The 21,491-nt window shown below is 40.5% G+C and overlaps 1 non-coding gene and 1 pseudogene across 1 annotated transcript; both read left to right on the top strand.

Moving 5' to 3' along the window:
• Window positions 1-16,359: 16,359 nt before the first annotated feature.
• Window positions 16,360-16,524, top strand: LOC118792760. The gene has a single exon (XR_005005615.1). It is a non-coding gene; the product is annotated as a U1 spliceosomal RNA (small nuclear RNA).
• Window positions 16,525-17,084: 560 nt separating this feature from the next.
• On the top strand, window positions 17,085-17,202 carry LOC118792759 (annotated as a pseudogene).
• The last annotated feature ends 4,289 nt before the right edge of the window (window positions 17,203-21,491 follow it).

Below are 21,491 nucleotides of genomic sequence, written 5' to 3'. Positions count from 1 at the left end.
TCCGGTATCAAATCACGCTGAAAATGCACTGTAAACCTTGACTTAAACCAGTCCAGTAGGGCTGGGCGATATGGACCAAAAATCATATCTTGGTATTTTTAGGCTGAATAGCGATACACAATATATATCTCGGTATTTTCTATGAAGTGGGCTAAATGTTCTGTTGTAAGTCAAAGCCACATGCAAGATGTCACAAGCACATTTATTAAAACAGACTGTGATCAAAATAAAATGCAAAGACAGGGTTTTCTTCCCTGTTTGAAAATATACAGCTGCAAAACATGTAAATGAAAAAAATATATGAAATAAATAGCCTATATTAAATAAAACAGGCCTATCTCTGAGAATACTCCTTCAGTTGTTTTCAACAACAATAACAAAATCATTAAACAGAGTACAATTACAGGTTTTCCTCTCCTGTTTAACAAAACACACAGCTGTGCAAATAAACAATAAAAATGTAAACAGAACAAAAATAACAGTCCTACCCTGTTTGAAAATATACAGCTGCACAATATACATGTAAATGAAACAATATATAAAATAAATAGCCTATATTAAATAAAAATAGGTTTATGTTGGTAGCACTTTCTGATAAGGTATTTCAGACTATCGAAATACGCTGTCTGTAGGTTTATATGGGTAGCACTTAGTAATAGTTCTGATAGTCTGAATTACTATTCAGACTATCAGAACATTCTATAGTTATATCCTGGTTGTGTGTTCTGGTTTAGAAAGGTTTAGAATATCAAAATATGCTACTTAAAGTTTTACGTTGGCATTGATTAGAGCAGCGGTTCCAAAACTTTTTATGTCACGCACCGCTTTATACATACTGACCAAGTTGACGCATGCCTCGTCCCTCAAGTTTAATCATACATACAACACTCGTAGGCTAACAACTTCGATTGAACGAGATTGAAACAAAATGCGCTCGACATTCATATGAAACCGATCAACGTTTAAAAATATAACAAAAAAAAATAAATAAATAATGCACGGCACAAGCCGTAGAACAAAGAATTTTGGGCGAGAAGAGGGTTAGGCCCTACACAGCGACAGATTTACAGCGACATTAAAAACGCGCTCGACATTCATATGAAACCGATCAACAATGTTTTAAAAAAATGCACGGCACCAGCTGCAGAGCAAAGAATTTAGGGCGAGAATTGGGTTAGGCCCTACACAGCGGCAGATTTACAGCGACATTCAATATTTGCATCAAGTTTAATAATACATAAAAATAATTTTTTGCTATTTATAATCATTAGAACACTCGAAGGCTAATTCAATTAGGAGATAACGCAACAAAATGCACTTGACATTTAGCACTGCAACAATGTTTCAACAAACTGCAACAAAGTCATGACGCATGAGCCGTGGATCAAAAAGAATGTATGAGGGCGCAAAGCAACTTGGGCCATACAGAAACAGATATGTCTTCTTTTCCAGTTTCGTTTTTTAAAAAAGGTAATGGGCTTTTCTTTAAGGTGGGCATATTTGGTGTGCAAGTGGCGACGTAAATAAGTGGGCTTGAGACAACTGTTTGCAAGCACTTCACCACACAATACGCACTGTGGCTTTCGATAATTGGCGTCACCAGTCCAAGTGAACCCTCAACTCAAATAGTTGTCATCATATTTTCGCCTTTTCCCAGTGTGTTGTGGTGGCTCACTCTCCCTGTCTCTTTTGCCTCCTTGCCTTGATCATGGGCCTCTGCTGTGCTCTCCTCCCTGATATCCGATTCCAATAGCTGAACAACGTTTTAGCAGGGCAGTTTTCCCGATTTTAAAGTTGTACATGTTTGCACATACGCTAATACTTAGTTAGCCGCAGGCTAGGCTAGCTAATGACAGGCAATGGCTAGAAAGCTGGATAACGCCACATAAAGGTCAGCATGTGCATATCCGGTTAACAGGCTATGACATTTTAGACTCTAATGATTATATAGTCGCTATGTAGCTTAATGATTAGTCTAAAATATCATAAAATTTCAATGTACTGTAGACTACAGTACATTGAAATTTTATATTTTTAAATGCATGCAAACTAAAAAAACAACTTCAAACAGTTTATTTTAGATTTTTAAAAATTATTATGACCCAGTCTAGCAATTTATAACGTTAGCTAACGTAAGATAGCCTAGCATCTAGCGTTAGCTAGGTGACATCGCAGCTGCAACATCCAGGAACTATTGGAAATACTTTTAGTTAGCGCGAATGTTACTGAAAATTGTTTAGCTGGCTACATTTTACATAATGTAATAAAACTGTATAAAAAGACTTAAATCTTTTTTCAACATTTAAATATAAACTTTCTCAGAGTATCACATACATCTACTGTAAGAGATGTGTTCAGGGCACCTGAACTTCAGTCATTCCAAAACCTTGCATTTACCATCCAGAAAATGCACATTTACATGTTATCTCTACAGCCTGTTTGCTTTAAGGAGTGTGAGTACTGACAGTGACTGACTGACTGTGAGAATCCAACAGCAGCACCTACAGAGCATCAGAAAACTGTATATATGCAGCAACACGCAGCATTAGTACAGTGACACCATAGTAAATGGACATAGATGACCATAATTTGACCTGAATATCAATTTTGATCAAATTAATATTAAAAAGTCACTAGTTGGGAAATGAAACAAAGAAAAAGGAAACTGGGTTGCCAGAGGTGCTTTTTTCCACTCCTGCTTTTCTTCTGTGTTTCCAGCAATGAGGACGAATGATTTGCATTTTGACTTTCTTTTCATCTCCTCAAGTTGCTGTAGTTTTGGCCTTCTAAAAGGACAGATTCAAAATGATATGTTGCACCACTGCAGCAAAGAATGTTCTGAACTTTGTTATGAACTTTGAAACTTGAGGTAGAATGGGTTTTCCATGCCTGGGTATGGGAGATCGCTCCTTTTGCATCCCAGTCAAACCTGGAACAGCTCTGAGAGCATTTAGAATAATTAGCATTGAAAACCAATCACACTCTTCATGTAGGCAAACCAATCAACTCCGGCACGTACTGAGGCCTTCATGAAAATGACTAAATGGAAACTATTTTGTGAAATTTGTGGTAATTGCAATTTGTTGCAAAAAACACCACATGCTCTGCACATCACAGTAATGTAAATGCTTTTAAAAGGATAGCACTCCAAGACTTTTGGATCACACTCATAGAATATTAATACATCATTGGTTTGCATAATCTAAATATCCTGCCCTGGCTTTACACACAAGGGGCTTACCTATGGGGTTCCTGCTCTCACATGATTCCCCATGAACAAGACAGAAACAAGGCACACATCTGTCACAGATGCCATTATGCATATATGTGGTTTGGAGGAGCTGATTGTCAGCAGAGGGGAAGGAAGGAGAGGAGATGCAGTACAATACAGTGTATCTAATTGGCTGCCTGCTGGACCTTTATTGCATATTAGCTGTCCAGTGAGATGTGATACACCCTCATCTCTCACCCTGAGTTTGTTGTAGTATTGCCATTATTTTAGTTTGTTGTATTTTAGTTTTAGTTTGTTGTAGTGTTGTAATTATGTTGGTTTGTTGTAGCATTGTTGTTATTTTACTTTTAGTTTGTTGTCGTGTTGTCATTAGTTTGTTATAGTGGTGTTATCTTAGTTTGTTGTATTATTATTTTTACTCTGTGAAAAGTCACATTTCTAGCCCATGTTTAGGGGCACAACGTTGCATTTGTTGAAAAATAACATTGTGTTGTTCTGTACTATAACAATAGTCCAGTTTTGGGGCATTGCATGCAAAGTGGAGCCAACCTTTATGTAGAATACAAAACACTGAATTTGAATTAACCCCGCTTCCAATGTCACTCAGATGTACTGAGGAATGGTTGTGGAAAAATAACCAACTTCCTTCTCTATTCAGTATTTTTTTTCATCCTTTCAGCCAATTTATTACATTCCTTTACCACCTCTTATTAAATGTAAAGAAATCCTTTTTTCCAGTTTTAGCTTATATAATGACACAGGGGCCACATGTATCAACGGTGCGTACGCACTAAAATCGTGCTGAGCACTTTTCTACACAAAGATACTTCCCGGGAAAACATACGTACCTCTGCGCATGGTCTCGAGGTGGTGTACGTTTACGTTTTATGTACCCTATAGAAAAATAGCTGAAACAACAAACATATTGTAAACGTTGGAATACAGGGAAGTAAAGTTTCTGTCAACGACAGAGAGAGCGATCGAGAGAGCTGCATGGCATGAACAGAAAGACAGACAAAACGATCTGATTATATTTTTTTTACTTAATGACCCTGACACTGTTGACTATTATTTTGATGATTTTAGCAGTCATCTCCCAGTGGTTAGAATCGTTCATAAATTCTATTATTTTGCGTCTTGTACACCTACGTTCCGAATGCTCCGATTCCCTAAATCAGTGTTTCTCAACCCTCTCCTAGAGTACCCCCTGCCCTGCATGTTTTAGATCTCTCCCTGCTCCAACATAGCTGATTCAAATGATCAACTCGTTATGAACTCCTGAAGCTGCTGAATAACAAACTGATCATTTGAATCAGCTGTTGGAGCAGAGAGAGATCTAAAACATGCCGGGCAGGGGGTACTCCAGGAGAGGGTTGAGAAACACTGCCCTAAATGGTACGAGGACACTCGGGTTTAAAATCCGACCACTTCTTTTTCTTCTCCTCCACCGTACGCACCTCTGGTGAAACTGCATTCATAGCAGTCACCACTTTGAGCCACTCCGCATTTTTCCGTCGATTTGACATGCCGTTAGTCTGGCCTCGAAAAAGGACATTTTTTCTCCCCTCCACCTCATCAACCATCACCTCTATCTCCGTTTCCGAATAATTCTTTTCTTACGTCCTGCCATTGATCCTCAACATCAGTCTCTGCATTTCACTCAGATTTACCTGGGATCCTTAATATGCTAATTCAACGAATTAAATGCGCGTCTCGGTCCATATAAGAACAATTGTGGGAGTGGACGTTAAGCGCGTTCATGTGCACATAACGTTACGCTGATTTTATTTACGATCAGATTTATGAAGACAATCAGGCGTACGTGGTCTGACGAAAAACCTCCGTACACAAGTTGTAAGATTGTGCGTACGCATGGTCCTACGGCAAGCTGTACACAAAGATTTATACATATGGCCCATAGTGTTTTTATTATGCATGCTTTTCCACTTCTCTCAGCTGTTTTAACCACCAAAGAAATAGACAGCACTATTCTCCAAGCTGGTGACTGTGTTCTGGGCTGCTACTGGGGCCAGCATAACTACTTTCCATTACAACTAATAGGAAGCCTCCATGGGGATTCTGGGAGTTGTCCTTCCTGTACCAGCTGAAGGAGCTTCTGTACCTCAGAAAAAAAATTCCATAAAACAGAGGAGTCTTTGCCGGTGAAATGTATCGGTCGTAAAATAGCAATTCTTTGAATTTCTCAGCTAATTAGCGACAGAAATCATTCCATTCACTATTTCATAGTTACCTTCCACTGCTGTTAAGAGGATTTTAGCTAACTGTATACAACGGGTTCTAGGCTTCCAACTACGCCACTTTGGGAATTTCACCCAAAGAAATAATTAACACCCTTTTAATACGATGTTTTATCCCATTCACAGGTCCCTCCAACTAAATGAGGCAAAGTGAGATGTGAATTCCACAATAAAACAGCAAGTTTATTAGGGCAGTCAATAAAAGTAAAAAGGTATACAAATCACAAGCATTAAAAAAAGGAAGTAAAATTTACAAAATAAAAACCAGACCGTTCATCCTCCCGGCCAGCAGGGCGCTACTGCGTGGCATACGGGTAAAGGCACAGCGGGGAGAGAGAGGGCAACTTACAAGAAGAGGAACAGGAAATACTGGTGACGGTGGCATACACACACTACAACAGGGGTGAAGAACAAACGAGTGAGTACATGTAATTTAGAGCCCACACACATTCGTGTACACACACACACACACACAGCAAGTGGTGAGGAAAGATCCACCTTCCGAAGTGCACTATCGCTCCCTCCTACACCAGCACGGAGTCCCAAACCCACTGCACAGTTAAAAAAAATAAAGGAGAGCAACAATGAAAACAATAGACTCCCTGAGTCCCAACCCGATACACAGTTGGTTTGTCAACCGGGAAACCTGAAGAATACCACAGTGAACACGTCCATTATCAAAGTAAGTACAGTCCTGTAAAATGGCACAACAGAATTAGCCGGTGCTAGCGGGAGGTCAGCTCACCAACGAAAGCGCTAGCTACCGGCAAAACTATGGGGACACAACAGTACTACAGCAAGTTCGCGTGCTTGTTACAGTCAGTGTTAAAAGGAAGTGGTGAAGTTATGTAGTCATACAGGCAAAACAGCAGCCAGTACTATCCTATAAAAATAGGAAAAAAAGTTAAAAAAAAAAAAAAAAACAATAGCACTCTAATGCCATATTCCTTTTGAACATTTTCACGTTTAATACACTTTTCTTTCATGAAACGATCAGAAACAGAATTACCATTGCAGTAAATACACAAAAGCAAAAAAAAAAAAATCCAAATTACCTTGTTGTAATATGTTAAATTTCTGCTTTACCTCAGAGCTCTGAATGAGAGAAGTTTCAAGCGCCACCAGTCCGTCTATGGAAACCTAGCATTGACAACGCTCATCAGTTTTCCCCGAGTCAATTCAAGTCGGCATGGACCCAAATGAAAACACCAGCCTACCTTTACATGACAGGAACTCAGAATGCCGATAGGAGAACTGGAATCACAACAGGTAAGGTGTTTTTTTTTCTTTACCTGGCTACTGCAGCCTATTTATAGGTCACCATGATAATCACGTTTCTTGTCAGTTAACTGGGTAGCTCCATCACATGTAGAACAAGAAAGCGCAGAAAACATGAAATCAGAACAAGCTTGAGTAATCTGTATACAAGAGGACGGCAGTGTAGCACAGTGATAAGGAGCAGGAATCAAAACGGAGAAATGATCGGTTCGATTACCCGCTAGGGCACTGCCGTTGTAGCCTTGGGCAAGCTACCTAACCCAGAATTGCCTAAATATCCAGTAAATATCCAGCTGTCTGAATGGGTAATGTGGAAAATTGTAACCCATGTAAATTACTCTGAATAAGAGCATCTGCTAAATACCAATAATGCAATGTAACGTAATATATACAATGCACTCCAGTGGCAGGAAAGAGTTCTGCTATGTAGTGGACTGGGCTCAATCTTTTCAATGTAGCCAGTGAAGCCAGGCTTAAGAAAGTGATCCTTGCCCTGCTCCCCACCACTAGGCCAGGCTACAGGCTGCACTCAACCCTTAGCCTCTTAGGACACCATGCCCTCAGGAGGACAAGTCTATGCGGCAGTGTCAGAGACCTGTGACTGAATTTCTGCCCAAAACTTCACAAGCCGCCACTGGCAAGGAATTTTCATAAAGGACAGAGGTGGCCACAGAAGGGGCGTCGGGCTCGTTTGGTATGGACTGCTGACATGACCCTGCCAGCTTGATTTAGTTGCCTCCCCCCATCCCTCCAACTCTCATCAGAAGGGTCACTTCAGAAAAAACAATGTTTCCCCACATGCACCTCGAGGCCCCGCACAAAACGTCTGTGTGAGGTGCCGATGCGCAGCGGCATATGGAAAAGTTTTGGCTTTGGGAGAGGGCGGCCGGCACTTTCAGCATGAGCTGCCTGCATTAGACCCACACAGACCTGGCCCTAGAGACCCATCTAGACCCAAGCAGAATACAAACCCTCTTCATAAATCCTGTCCACATCGCTCTCCAAAGAAAATGACCTGCAATGGAGCTACCTGCAATCTAACATGGTCATCTCTCCAGACAGAACACAAGGTGAGGTAAACAGATTGGGTATTTCCTGTCCATTACCCTGCCCAATTTATAAACACTTGAGTGCATTTGTCACCGTCCAGGGCCAAGAAACACAGGACAGGGAATGCTGCTGAGAAGGCTTCCACCTGATCAGTTCTGCCATAGAACCATGGTGCTGGCCAGGTGCCATTTCTTCACCTTTCCCGGCATGTGCAATTTCCCAAATATTTTCATTGGCAAAAGTAAGGCATATGTACTGCATGCAAAGAGGGAAAAGGCTTTATAAGAATGCTATCATTAAAAATAGAAAGAGCTTTCCTTCAAGGCTTGAAAGAATCAATTTTTCACCCTAAACTGGAGAGCTGGTTTGCGATCCAATAAGATGGCATGGTTACAGAAACGGACTGCACAGCAAACTTGTATAGAGAGAACACTGAAGGCCAAAGGTGGACTCCAGAGACCATCGAGAGATACAAGGTTAATTAAAGGTAGTGGTAGCCATGAAGAAGATAATGTTTGAGGGACACTGTTAATGTAATCAAATAAAGCTCCTACTTATTTACATATGAGTGTCATATAGCTGGTAGCATATGTGTGGTTTTTTGAAAGGGTACAATAGTATAGCAAGTTATTCTAACAAAATAAACTCCAAAGCAAGTGCCCTTTGTACTTTATGATCATTGATAATTGCACTAATTGTAAGCCAGAAATAAACTCCCAGATGCATGTCTGTTGAACTGTATGCATTTCTCAGTTCTTGCACTGTGGTCAATACAGTAGTGTAGGCTTAATGAAGGGTGAGCCAGCAACCCTACACCCTTACAAAATCTCTGAGGATGGAGCTGAACATTTAACCACTGCAGGATCTACAGATTCATACTGCCATCTTGTGGATGAAATTTTTAAACTTGAACCTGCACTGAAACTTCCCCTATATGAAGTGAAGTGGGGTCTCAAAGAGAATCCACTTACATGAAATACACCCATGATTGTCTATAATACACCATGACACCGTGAAATAAGAAGAGGCTGCTATTCATGTCACCAGCACAAATAAACTGTAGTAGGGATTAATGTAGATACTGCCATGAGCCAGTCATAACTGCACTTTCACACAAGCAAAAGCAGCTCTGTTCCACCAACAGACCAGCCAAGCTCACCACCATCACTCACCATTGCAGTGAAACTCTGAGCTGGGAGCACAGGTTACAACTACACACAATGGGAGACCAAACTAGGGAGCTGCCAGCCTCTCAACCTCTCCATAGCAATTCAAACACTCTGGCGTCAAACACTTTGGAAACTAGTCAGCTGAGCCCTGGGAGCAAGAGTAACACAAGGATGAAAAATGCATCATGACAATTCCTATCAAGGCTACAGATCATTTGCTGAACAAAAGGGACACAACCCAAAAACTCCAAAAAGTTAAATTATAAAAATTGTTTTGTTTTGTCATGGTTTAGTGAATGTCATATTCCAGCTGAGTTTATAGTCACCAAGCCATTACTGATATTATCGTTATTGACACCTTCCAAGGAGTTAAGGTATCATAGGTATGCAGGTCCCAAAATGTCTGGTTCTTATGTAGAAAGTGTTTCTACAGTATTACAGTATTACTGCGGTAGCATGTTTTCTGCTATGATGGACACCCAGGATGTTGTCAATCAGATCTTCTACACCTTCTAATTTTTACATTCTGATCCAGGCTTTTTTGCATTCAAAAACATTTTAATGATCACTGACCAAGTCATAAAAAAAATCTCAGAATGTTTTTGAACATGTAACCATTAATAATAGTAATAATACTAATAGTACTACTACTAATAATAATAATAATAGTAAACTCTGTATGTGCATAAAACATCTTAATGTAGTCAGGCAGTTAAGTGAGAGAGATTGGCTAAAACATTTTCCCTGGTAATGCAATGCTATCATGCACAGATTGAAAACTCCAAAATTTTATTATGAATTAACATAGAAACAGAGTATCTGGTGGGCATGAGATGAGACATTGCAATTTCAGATTTCACAAAATCAGAAAAAGATTAAATATTTCATTGCCATGGGAACACGCTGCAAAGTAATATCACCACATGACTTAGAGTAAAAGTAGCTAGAATGTTATTTACATTTTTTTTCAAGAATATTGTTAGAGATGGTAACTGGAGTGCACATTTTTCTTGGTTGAGTGTTTTTATTGATATGTATGTTTCTCAGGCATGATGCTCTCTCTTTGTCTAGATCTGTCGCATGCATGACTGATGCTAATTACCCGGGAGTAAATGATTGATGCCGTCAAGATGATGGGAGAGTAGGCATGACAATAATAAAATAATACAACAAACAACCTAATAAACTGTTATTTCTGCCAATCGGCTCCCTGGTTGAGTGAATCGTGCAACTTTCAGGATACTGCGTATAGAATAATGACCCTGGAACCCAAGGGTCCCTCCTCTAACAAAGGGTGGCGTCTGGCTACATTGAGAAAACAGCTTGTTTTTCTCTGCCATTACATTATCCTGTCAATGGAATTTTTGCTTACATTTACTTTTTTTTGGTTAGCAAACACGCTGTATCCAGAGTGATGTCAATGATGAGTACACTTAATTTACATTTTTGACATCAGCAGATGCTCCTATCTAGTGACTCCAAACATACAGCACAAAGGGCATCCAGAAGAACAACATCAAATGTTACACAAACAAGGACAAGACAAACAAGTCTCAACATAATATAGGCCTACCCAACAGGAGTGTACCATTCCAAGACATATCCTGAAGTAAAACATCCAAATATTACATTATTGGCATTTAGCAGACGCCTTTATTAGAGCAACTTGCATAGGTTACATTTTTTACATTACCCATTTACACAGCTGGATATTAACTGAGACAATTCTGGGTTAAATACCTTGCCCAAAGGTACAACAGCAGTGCCCCAGCGGGGAATTGAACTGGCCACCATTCAGTCATGAGTCCTGCTCGTTACCGCTGTGCTATACTGCCGACCCTTAATAAATATTCCCAAAATAGATGGGAATATATGCATGTAGTTTATTAACTAACAGCAGTAATATAATGATGTGACAGGGTCTCCCAGGTGGCCTTCCCCAATGGACTCCCTTAGACAGACTCCCTTGTCTTTGTACAACCAAATCTTCCTACAATGAGGTTGAAAAATGAGGCTGCTGTTTCAGAGATGACACAGCCAATAGATGCCCTGTTCAGTTAACAAGTGGATTAGCAGCCATCTGAGAGGAGTAGCCTAATCCACAGACTAATCAGACAAGCAGTTAAAATCCACTTGTGAAACTAACCAAGGCAAAAAAACAAAGTACTTGCTTTACAAGTTCTCTTCATTAGTCTTCAGCAGTGCTACAGAAAGTACAACCACAAAACAATTGTTCCAGTCTATTATTCCTGTTGGTCAGTTTGCATTCCAGTTCCAATATTCATCGATATGCCATGGGTATATGGAATTTCCATACATGGTTGTAAAGTCATTACACATTGATAAACTTGAATATTGATCCATCTGACATAACTTAGAGCTAAGTTAGTGAAGATGGAAACTTATAAATTATCTCATTTAAGAAGTAGGTAGTTTTTGTTGTATGCCAGCAACTGACCTATACTGCATTAACATTAATATGAAATTGTGATGCAACCAGGGGCTCTGTTGTAAAAGGGCGGGTATCAGTGGCTCTGTTCCTTCCCAGCCAAGAGCAGCAACAGGGGAGCTGGCTACACCTGTACTCAATTGGCCCTCACTAATGGGCTGTAAAAGGACCTCAGATGGCCTTGTGGGGAAGTTAGGAGACTTGTGTGGCTGTGAGGAGTTTTGTTGTGGAAAGGTGCTTGTTTTGGAAATACCTACAACTAGGCAATATAACTAGATGTTCTACATTTGGAGGCTCTGAATCTGTCAAACACAGTACCTCAGAAGCTGAAGGAAATTGCTGCCAATCCCAGGGTTATCTACAACTTTACTTAGGTAAACATTTATTTAACAGTAATAGTAGTGAATGGAAGCTTTTAACTTTTTGAATCATTTTTTATTTATAGATATACTGTTATGGTGACCTCACCACTCCCCGCCTCTACCGGTCAGGCCGGAGGATCCTTCTCGTTCTTGTGCCTTCAATATGCTGTATCAAATACAGAAATAACAATCTCCAAAAATGAATACAAACTATACTTCAAAGTCTGATATAAATAGGTTTATTGTATATGGATCAGAAATCACATACAGTAAACCGGGCTGGTCCACGTGGAGCAAAGCAGTCACACCCTCTCTTGAGACCCAGGTCTGAAAAAGCACCTCAAATTCCCCTTCTTTTATACCTTTTCCTAACCCTCCCCATTGCTGAGCTCACCTGCCAGCTCCCACTCTTATGGTCCACCCTCTTTTTCTCTTTTTGGTTTAATTACACTTTTACACAATTATTTTTTGGGGGGTTTTTCTTCCAATATTTTCACACCAAGCCAAGCTATATTTTTTAAAATAGGTGGCACTCTCCCAAAATTTAGATTGGCAGTCAGTCATAATAATATAACATAACATAATTTTTCCCACCACACTGTTAAAGAATAAAGTTAACAGAATCTCAATGAATATCATATATTTCTTTAAAGCTGAGCATATCTGATTTGATTCATCTGGAGGACATAAATTTATAGAAACAACCAGATTAACATGAACTGAGTAAGGCTGTTCTGGAAGAGGTCTGGATGTGCTGCCATGGTGGTTAGGTTTACATGTGGTGGGTAGGTGTTTTTTTTCCAAAAGAGCTAGAAATGTCTAAAATGCATGGTGTAGAATGACACCGTCATCTTGGCAGTATATAATTCATATTTACTTGGCAGGGGAGATAACATCCTCTTGCAAATGGCTAAGGCTTAGCTATGTGTGGCTTGATATGGTATGTGTAAAGAAAAAAGGAAGAAGGAAGAATAACAGAGGAAGGAGGATTGGGTCTTTAAATTTTTTTCTTGCCCCAATGGCTGTCTCTGTTATCTATGTTACCATCAATACTCAGGGTCTCAACGATGAGATCAAATGTAAGGCTGTGTTTGAATTTTTAGCTTTGACATCTTTCTTTTACAGTAATGCTGGCCTCCCTATCAAGATAATTATAAAGAGTTTGAGGAGAGATGGCCCTTGGTGAGTCAGTATGGTCGGGCAACTATAAAAATAGATCTGGGGTGGGGATCCTTTCGAGGGGTTCTGATTTTAAAATACACAGGCTTCATACAGTACAGCTGGGGAGACTTCTTTGCATTGACCTTGAAGGAAGGGGAGTGAAATTCAGGGTGATCAATATCCATTGCCTCAGTGAGTTGGTAGAGCACCTTGTTATTTTTAAGGCATTGCCCCTTTATTGTTATAGATGTGATTGGGAGAGGACTTTAACTTCATCTTGGGAAAAAAGTGACTTTCCACATCTGATGTGCATCTTGATAGCACCTCTGAGCTCCTTAAAACCATCATTGAGGATCACAGGTTAATTGATGCGTATAGGTTCCTGTTTCCAGTCTCTCCTGGTTTCAAGTTGTCTAACCTCTCTATAAGCTCTCGAATTGACCTGATTCTTGTAACACGATATGGTAGGGTGACCATATGTCCTCTTTTTCCCAGACATGTCCTCTTTTTGGGACGCATTTTTTAGGTCCCAAAAAGAGGACATGTCCGGGAAAAAAAGGACGTATGGTCACCCTAAGATATGGAAAAATGTGATATCTCTGTATCACCTACTTTATTCTGATCGCTCTACAGTATCCTGCTTACTTGAATTACAGGGGAGTGTAACTATCGACCAGGGTCATGGAAGATGAATACATGTCTACTTGATAATCCTGTAGTTGTTTCCAAATATAGAGAGAGGTTCAAATAATGGATTTCCCCACAATTCCTGTTCAATTCAATCACCAAATGGTGAGCCTCTTTTGTTATAAACTGCTACAGTTCAGAGGATAGCAGTCAGATAGGGACCTCTCTATAGATGAACTGTTTAAAGGCTTGTCCTCAGTGCAGGTTTCTAAGGCACCAGGCCCTGATAGTCTGCCAAAGGAATTTTACATTCCTTTCTGGGTCTTGTTAAATGTACTGCTTATTGCCATTTTTAATGAAAGCCTTGCCAGAGGAATCCTCCCAAACTCAATCAGAGAAGTAACATATCCTTGCTTTATAAAAAAGGGAACAAGAGAGATATTCAGAATTGGTGTCATCTAGGTTTACTGGGTGTTGACACAAAGATTCTAACAAAATTTCTGTTTTTACATCTCCAGACTGTTGCAGATAAAATAGTGTGGTGCAATCAAACAGCATTCCAAACTGCTTGATGAATGTTAATTTGGCCCTTGTAAGAAATGTCCTCTCCTATAGCCAAGTCTGAAAGATTTCATAGTTCATTCTAGGTCTTGACCAAGAAAAAGCATTTCATTGCATTAGTCACCAGTTTATTAAGTCAGTTTTATCCCAGATCAATACTTTATCTAACAACTGTAAAAGTAGAGTGGTAGTAAACAACCTCATATCTGACTCCTCACCTCAGGTGTCTGTCAAGGCTGCCCACTTTGTGCTAGCCATGGATCCATTAGCATATGCTCTTCACCATGACATTGAACAGAAAATAGATTTTGGTTTTATGAGCTTATAACTTTATTATGAGTAGTGTGATGATTCTTGGATTAACGTTTAGGCTTTTATGATGATACGGAACTCTCCTCACACTCAGCACTGGTTCTCCTCAGGGCTGCATGCTGAGCCCCCTACTGTACGCCCTGTACACTTATGACTGCACTCCATCCCACCCAACCAACGCCATCATTAAGTTTGCAGACGACACCACCGTGGTTGGGCTCATCTCCGATGGGGATGAGATGGCATACAGGGCTGAGAGAGAGAAACTGTCTGTGTGGTGCTCAGAAAATAACCTGTCACTGAACGTCCTTAAAACAAAAGAACTTATCATGGACTTCAGGAAGCACAGACAAGTCCACTCCCCTCTCCTCATCAACGGAGAACGTGTGGAAACTGTCACCACCTTCAGGTTTCTGGGCACCCACATCTCTGCAGATCTCTCCTGGACATCCAACACCCAAGGTCTTAGTGAAGAAGGCTCAGCAGCGGCTGCACTTCCTGCGTGTCCTCAGGAAGAACAACCTGGACAAGAAGCTGCTGCTGGACTTCTATCACTCCTCTGTGGAGAGCATATTAACATACTCTCTGGGGGCGTGGTACGCAGGCTCCACAGCTGAGGACAGGAAGGCTGTGCGGAGGGTTATTAACACCGCCCAAAAAATTATCGGCTGCCCTCTGCCCTCCCTGGACGACATATCCAGATCCCGCTGCCTCAGTAAAATTAAGGCCATCACAGGAGACCCCTCACATCCCGCCTATCACCTGTTTGACCTGTTGCCCTCCGGATGGCGCTTCAGGTCAATCAAGTCCCAAACCACCAGACTAACCAATAGCTTCTTCCCCTGGGCCATACAGACTGCTAACAAACACTGACACCCCCCCCCCCCCCAACCCTCTACCTCAATACAACTGTGCAATTCCACTGTGCACTTTAAATAGTTTTTAAAAGGCCATATTACTGCACAAGTTTTTCTTTGCATTTCTTTATATTTACAGTGTGTCTTCTTTTTAAATTTGTATTTTATTGTATATTATTTCTATACCCAATGTCATGTGCCTTATTTGTATTGTGTTTACATAAATGTTCCACAGTGTGCTGTTGTTGCAGACCACCCACAATTTCGTTGTACCCACTCAGACATTACACTAATACATGTTAAAAGTGGGTGAAGAGCTGTCTGGGGGAGGGTATACTACTCACCACTAAGGATTCCACTTGTGAACAATACTCACCGCTCCATGTGCAGCCTCACTCAGTCAACACAGCAAACATTAACTTCAATGTGCTGGTGCAGATCACTAAAGATGCAGGTGAAGGGAGACTCCACTACAAACTAAACCCCCACCACCAGACAGCCTGACCCCACTGCATTTGGGTGCGCTACCCTAATCGAAAAAAATTTAAAACGCACTAAAACCAGTTGTTTTGGTCACACATCACACATTCAAATCACATTCAAAAAATTTATAATCCTATGGGCCAGACTGTTTTAAGACATAGGCGCCCCGCGGGGGCACTTAACTATCATGCAGTGCTACTAGTTTAAAATAAGGATTACAACTATAAAGCAAAACAGCAGTTAGCGTTGCAGACTGCCCCTAAAAATACAAACAGTTAATCAGTACAGACGCATGCATATTACCCAAAATTACTACAATTACCTCGGATCACAAACTCAAAATAAATTCAATCGAATGTTTTTGATAGGCATAACACAATAAATTAAAAAAAATAATTCAGCTATATTTTCAATACAAAAAGGACAAATGAGACCTTTCCTTCAGACGTTTCCTTGTGGTGCCTTGTGGTGCTGCGCAGCCCACTTGCAGGAAGTGGCAACTGTCAGTGTACAGTACATGAGGTACAATGATGCCTTTTTTTGGGTGCGTTGCATTGTTCGTCGTTACCTCACAGGGAAGATGTCTTGCTCTCGAATGTGGTTCACTCAGCTTGAGGCTCAGTCAGTGCACTGTGGCTTTGCTTGACCCCTGCTAATTCCTTTGATGCGGCAATCTTGACTGCATCATTTCTGCTAGCGGGGCTCTTCATTTGCGGCTTTCCCTGGTTTTTGTGCTTGAAAAGTTGATGGCGAACACCTATCTGGCATATATGAATGCCGGAAATATGTAAGACAATGTGTGAGGACTGACATGCGCTTGTGTTTATGAGTCTTTTTATTGTTAATAGTCTACTAGGCAGTGTGGTATCATATACTTAGTGCTTACTTTCAAATTGGATGACAGGCACGAACGTCCGTTTTGACAAATCTTTGTTGTATACATCCATGTTACACTGAACACGTACAATGTCGTTTGCTCTTACAAGCTAAGCTGAGTCAGAGCTGTGAGTGAAGAGCATTTAACTTTTTTTTTTTTTGGACTGTTGTGTGTATGCTGCCTGTGCATTTTACAGTGCAATGGAAAGTGAGTGTAGCATTAAAGTCAATATGCAGCTAAGAATGAATTGTGCTTGTCTGTCTTTTGGCTGGATTTTGAACAAGAGTGCCTTAACACTTAAGAAGGCTATTGCACTTGCTGCAATGATTGTCCTGGATTAACATTTAGGCTTCCATGATAACGCGGAAGGGGACACATATAAGATGGCTATTTGAAGGTTTGACTGGTGCTTATGGCCATTCCACCCTGAATATGCCCTATCACGTCTGATCTCGGAAGCTAACCAAGGTGGGCTTGGTTAGTACTTGGATGGGAGACCGTCGGGGAATAGCAGGTACCGTAAGCTTTTTTCCTCGACAGGAAGCGCTAATTGACCACAAACGTAGATTTCAGCCACCATATTAATTTGCCATTACTATTATTATTTCCTTTCAGCATCTGTTAATTTGTCTTTTGATAGAATGGTGTACACTTACTTAACAACTTACTTACTGACTGATGAAGGGCAGATGCCCGCAGCTGGCCAATACAACTAAATGTGCCAAATTTCTGGCTCTGACATAACCATCTACTGCTGAATATGTAAATGTGTAGTGTATAATTATGGGGCAATTAGAACATTTTTGATAGGCATGACACGATAAATTAAAAGAAGAAAAATAGCTATATTGTCAATACAGAAAGGACGAATGAGACCTTTCCTTTCAGCCCACTTGCAGTTTCTGGCATTCTACTGGAAACTCATTGTTGAGTGATGGTCAACCCTAAGAATGACGTTTTTTGACTCTGGGAGTCTTCCAGATAGCATTTTGCGCCTTCCACTGAACACTCATTGCTGATTTGTGGGTAACCCTGGAGAGCACTTTTTTGGATCCTCGGACTCTTCCATAACAATTTTCAGGCCTGGCGCTGCAAACTCATCACTGTTGTGGTCACACCTGGGATTCGCATTTTTTTTTCGCACGGAGTGTTCCAGATGGCGTTTCTGGCATTCTACTGGAAACTCATTGCTGAGTGGTGTCAAACCTGGGAATCACTTTTTTGGCCTCTGAAGTCTTTCAGATCGCATGTCTGGCCTTCCACTTAACATTCATTTCTGAATTGTGGGTGACCCTGGAGATCACTTTTATGGACTCTGGAATTGTTCCAGATAGTATGTCTGGCCTTCCACTGCAAAGTCAAAATTGAGTGATTGTCTTCCTTGGGAATCACTTTCTTGGACTCTTGAGTGTTCCAGATAGCGTTTCTGGCATTCTACTGGAAACTCATTGCTGAGTGATAGTCAACCACAAGGATGATGTTTTTTTGACTCTTGGAGTTTTCCAGATAGCATTTTGCGCTTTCCACTTATTATTCATTGCTGATTGGATGGTGACACTAGAGATCACTTTTGAATCCTTTGAGTCTTCCAGAACAATTTTCAGGCCTGATGCTGCAAACTCATCACAGAGTTGTGTTCAAACCTGGGATTTGCATTTTTTGGACTCTGGGAGTGTTCCAGATAGCATTTCGTGCCTTCCACTTAATACTCATTGCTGATTTGTGGGTGACCCTGGAGAGCACTTTTTTGGATCCTGGGAGTCTTCCATAACAATGTCCTGGCCTGACTTTGCAATCTCATCACTGAGTTGTGGTCACACCTGGCATTCACTTTTTTGGACACTGGGAGTGTTCTAGATAGTATGTCTGGCCTTCCACTGCAAAGTCAAAATTGAGTGGTTGTCTTCCTTGGGAATCTGGGAGTGTTCCAGATAGCATTTCTGGCATTCTACTGGAAGCTCATTGCTGAGTGGTGTCAAACCTGGGAATCTCTTTTTTGGGCTCTTTGAGTCTTTCAGATCTCATGTCTAGATTTCCACTTAACACTCATTGTGAGTGGTGTCAAACCTGGGAATGTCTTTTTTGGCCTCTTGAAGTCTTTCAGATCGCATATGTGGATTTCCACTTCACACTCATTGCTGAGTTGTGGGTGACCCTGGAGATCACCTTTTTGGACACTGGGAGTGTTCTCGATAGTATGTCTGGCCTTCCACTGCAAAGTCAAAATTGAGTGGTTGTCTTCCTTGGGAATCTGGGAGTGTTCCAGATAGCATTTCTGGCATTCTACTGGAAGCTCATTGCTGAGTGGTGTCAAACCTGGGAATCTCTTTTTTGGGCTCTTTGAGTCTTTCAGATCTCATGTCTAGATTTCCACTTAACACTCATTGTGAGTGGTGTCAAACCTGGGAATGTCTTTTTTGGCCTCTTGAAGTCTTTCAGATCGCATATGTGGATTTCCACTTCACACTCATTGCTGAGTTGTGGGTGACCCTGGAGATCACCTTTTTGGACTCTGGTAGTGTTCCAGATAGCATTTCTTGCATTCTACTGGAAACTCATTGCTGAGTGGTCATCCACCCTGGGAATCTGTTTTTTGGGCTGTTGACATCTTTCAGATCGAATATCTGGTCTTCCACTTAACACTCATTGCTGAGTTGTGGGTTACCCTGGAGAGCACTTTTTTGGACTCTGGGAGTGTTCCACATATTTTTTGTGGCATTCTACTGGAAGCTCATTGCTGAGTTGTGATCAAACCTGGGATTCGCTTTTTTTTTTTTTACACCGTGGGCCTTCCAGATTGCGTTTCTGGCCTTCCACTTGAAACTCAAAATTGAGCGGATGTCTTACCTGGGAATCACTTTTTTGGACTCTGGGAGAGTTCCATATAGCGTTTCTGATATTTTACTGCAAACTCATTGCTGAATGGTGGTCAAACCTGGAATCTCTTCTTTGGGATCTGGGAGTCTTCCAGATTGTGTTTCTGGCCTTCCACTTAACACTCATTGCTGCGTGGTGGGTGACCCTGGATAAACCCTTGTGGATCCTGGGAGTCTTCCAGATCAAGGTCCTGGCCTCACACTCCAAACTCATCACTGAGTCGTGGTCAAACATGGGATTTGCTTGTTTGGACTCTGGGAGTCTTCCAGAACGCGTATCTGGCCTTCTACTGTAAATTTAAAATTGAGTTGTTGTCTTCCGTGGCAATCACTTTTCAGACTCTGGAATAGGGATGCACAATGATACCCGCACGACATCAGTATCGGCCGATGAAAACTTCATAAGTTATTTATCGGCATCGGCAGATATGAAAATTTCTGCCGATGTGCCTGGCCGATAAGGTGTCATGTTAACTATGTGCTAAATATTTCTTATGAGTGCCAGCAACAAGCTTCAACATGTTAGCTGTATGGAAGTATTTTGAAGTATCTGAAACAGACAACAAAACTGCTATTAGCAATGCTTGTAAAGCCCCAGTGATGCGAGGAGACGTAAAATCTATACCTAAGTTATTCACTCTGGGAGGATGCTAGTCGTGTGCTACTACGCTTTTCTCTGCTTCTGGAGGGGCGCAAGACCATTGCTTAATATCATGGCTCTTTAAGTAGAGAATGCAATGGGAAATAAAACAAGGCAACCCATGATCGCCGAGCTTGTGCTTTGGGGCTCGAACGGAGGTCCTAATAGTTTCGAACAATTCCTAGCTAAGTTTCTCACCCTGTGCGGATGCTAGTTGTGTGCTACTAAGCTTCTCTCTGCTTCTGGAGGGGAGTGAGACCATTTTTAAATTAAGCTGCATATATATATATATATATATATATATATATATATATATATATATATATATATATATCGCTATCAACATCGGCAATCGGCCAAAATGAGTTTGAAAATATCAGCATATCGAATATCAGCAAAAATCCAACATCGTGCACCCCAAGTTTCAACGTCTTACTTTTCAACATGGGTGTATTAAGGTCTTGCGTCAACGTTGAATTAACATTGAATAAAGTATTGATTTTGAAAAATGAATCAATGTTGAAATTGCAACTTTGTTTCAACATCTTGATTAAATTAAATTCCTTTTCACTCTACACTATACATAATTGTGCATTCAATTATATTATAGCCTAGTTTGCAATTGGATCAACATGACAATAATGACTGAATCAGTGATTTATTGTATATATCCCATGTTTTCAATGCAATTGTTATATGTATGCAACTTGCTGTGCATAACTTGCAATACTACTATCCCTATACCATATTCACAAAAATAAACACCTCTAAATATGTCAGTGGTAAAGCTTGAATGTGATCAAATGAGACTCCCTGGAAAAAGATTATGGCACCTTCCTGAATAAATATGAGGGAAAGCAGCTGTTACAGTTTATCTTCCATAGATGGAAAGACATTCTTTCAGACAGTCAGATTTCCAAACTCTTTAGTATGGTAGCTATCTGTAGTGCAGGAGTGGGATGTTCCACACTGTATGGGAGAAAAAAAACAGTTTTTTGCCAGAATGAAAAATGAAAACACAAACCACACAAACCACATTTTTAGAATATATATAGATGTATACAGTATATATTTTTTATTCAGATGAATAAAAATAAACAATAAAATAATACATTTTTTTATTCAGAACTGCTCGGGCGCCAACAGTAAAACATGAAGAGAGCAAATAACAACAGCAGAAAAATGAGGAACTGTGTCTGGCCTTGATAAGAAAAAATATAGTACAACAACAGACCTGTAATAATCCAGAACTGAATTTATTTAAATTTTTGAGCAATGGCGGGTCGAGAGAAGAATTAA

The sequence above is a fragment of the Megalops cyprinoides genome, chromosome 17, assembly GCF_013368585.1.
Source record: "Megalops cyprinoides isolate fMegCyp1 chromosome 17, fMegCyp1.pri, whole genome shotgun sequence".
Taxonomy (NCBI): domain Eukaryota; kingdom Metazoa; phylum Chordata; class Actinopteri; order Elopiformes; family Megalopidae; genus Megalops; species Megalops cyprinoides.
The sequence above is the reverse complement of the archived record's forward strand: the minus strand, read 5'-3'. Positions and strand labels throughout refer to the sequence as shown.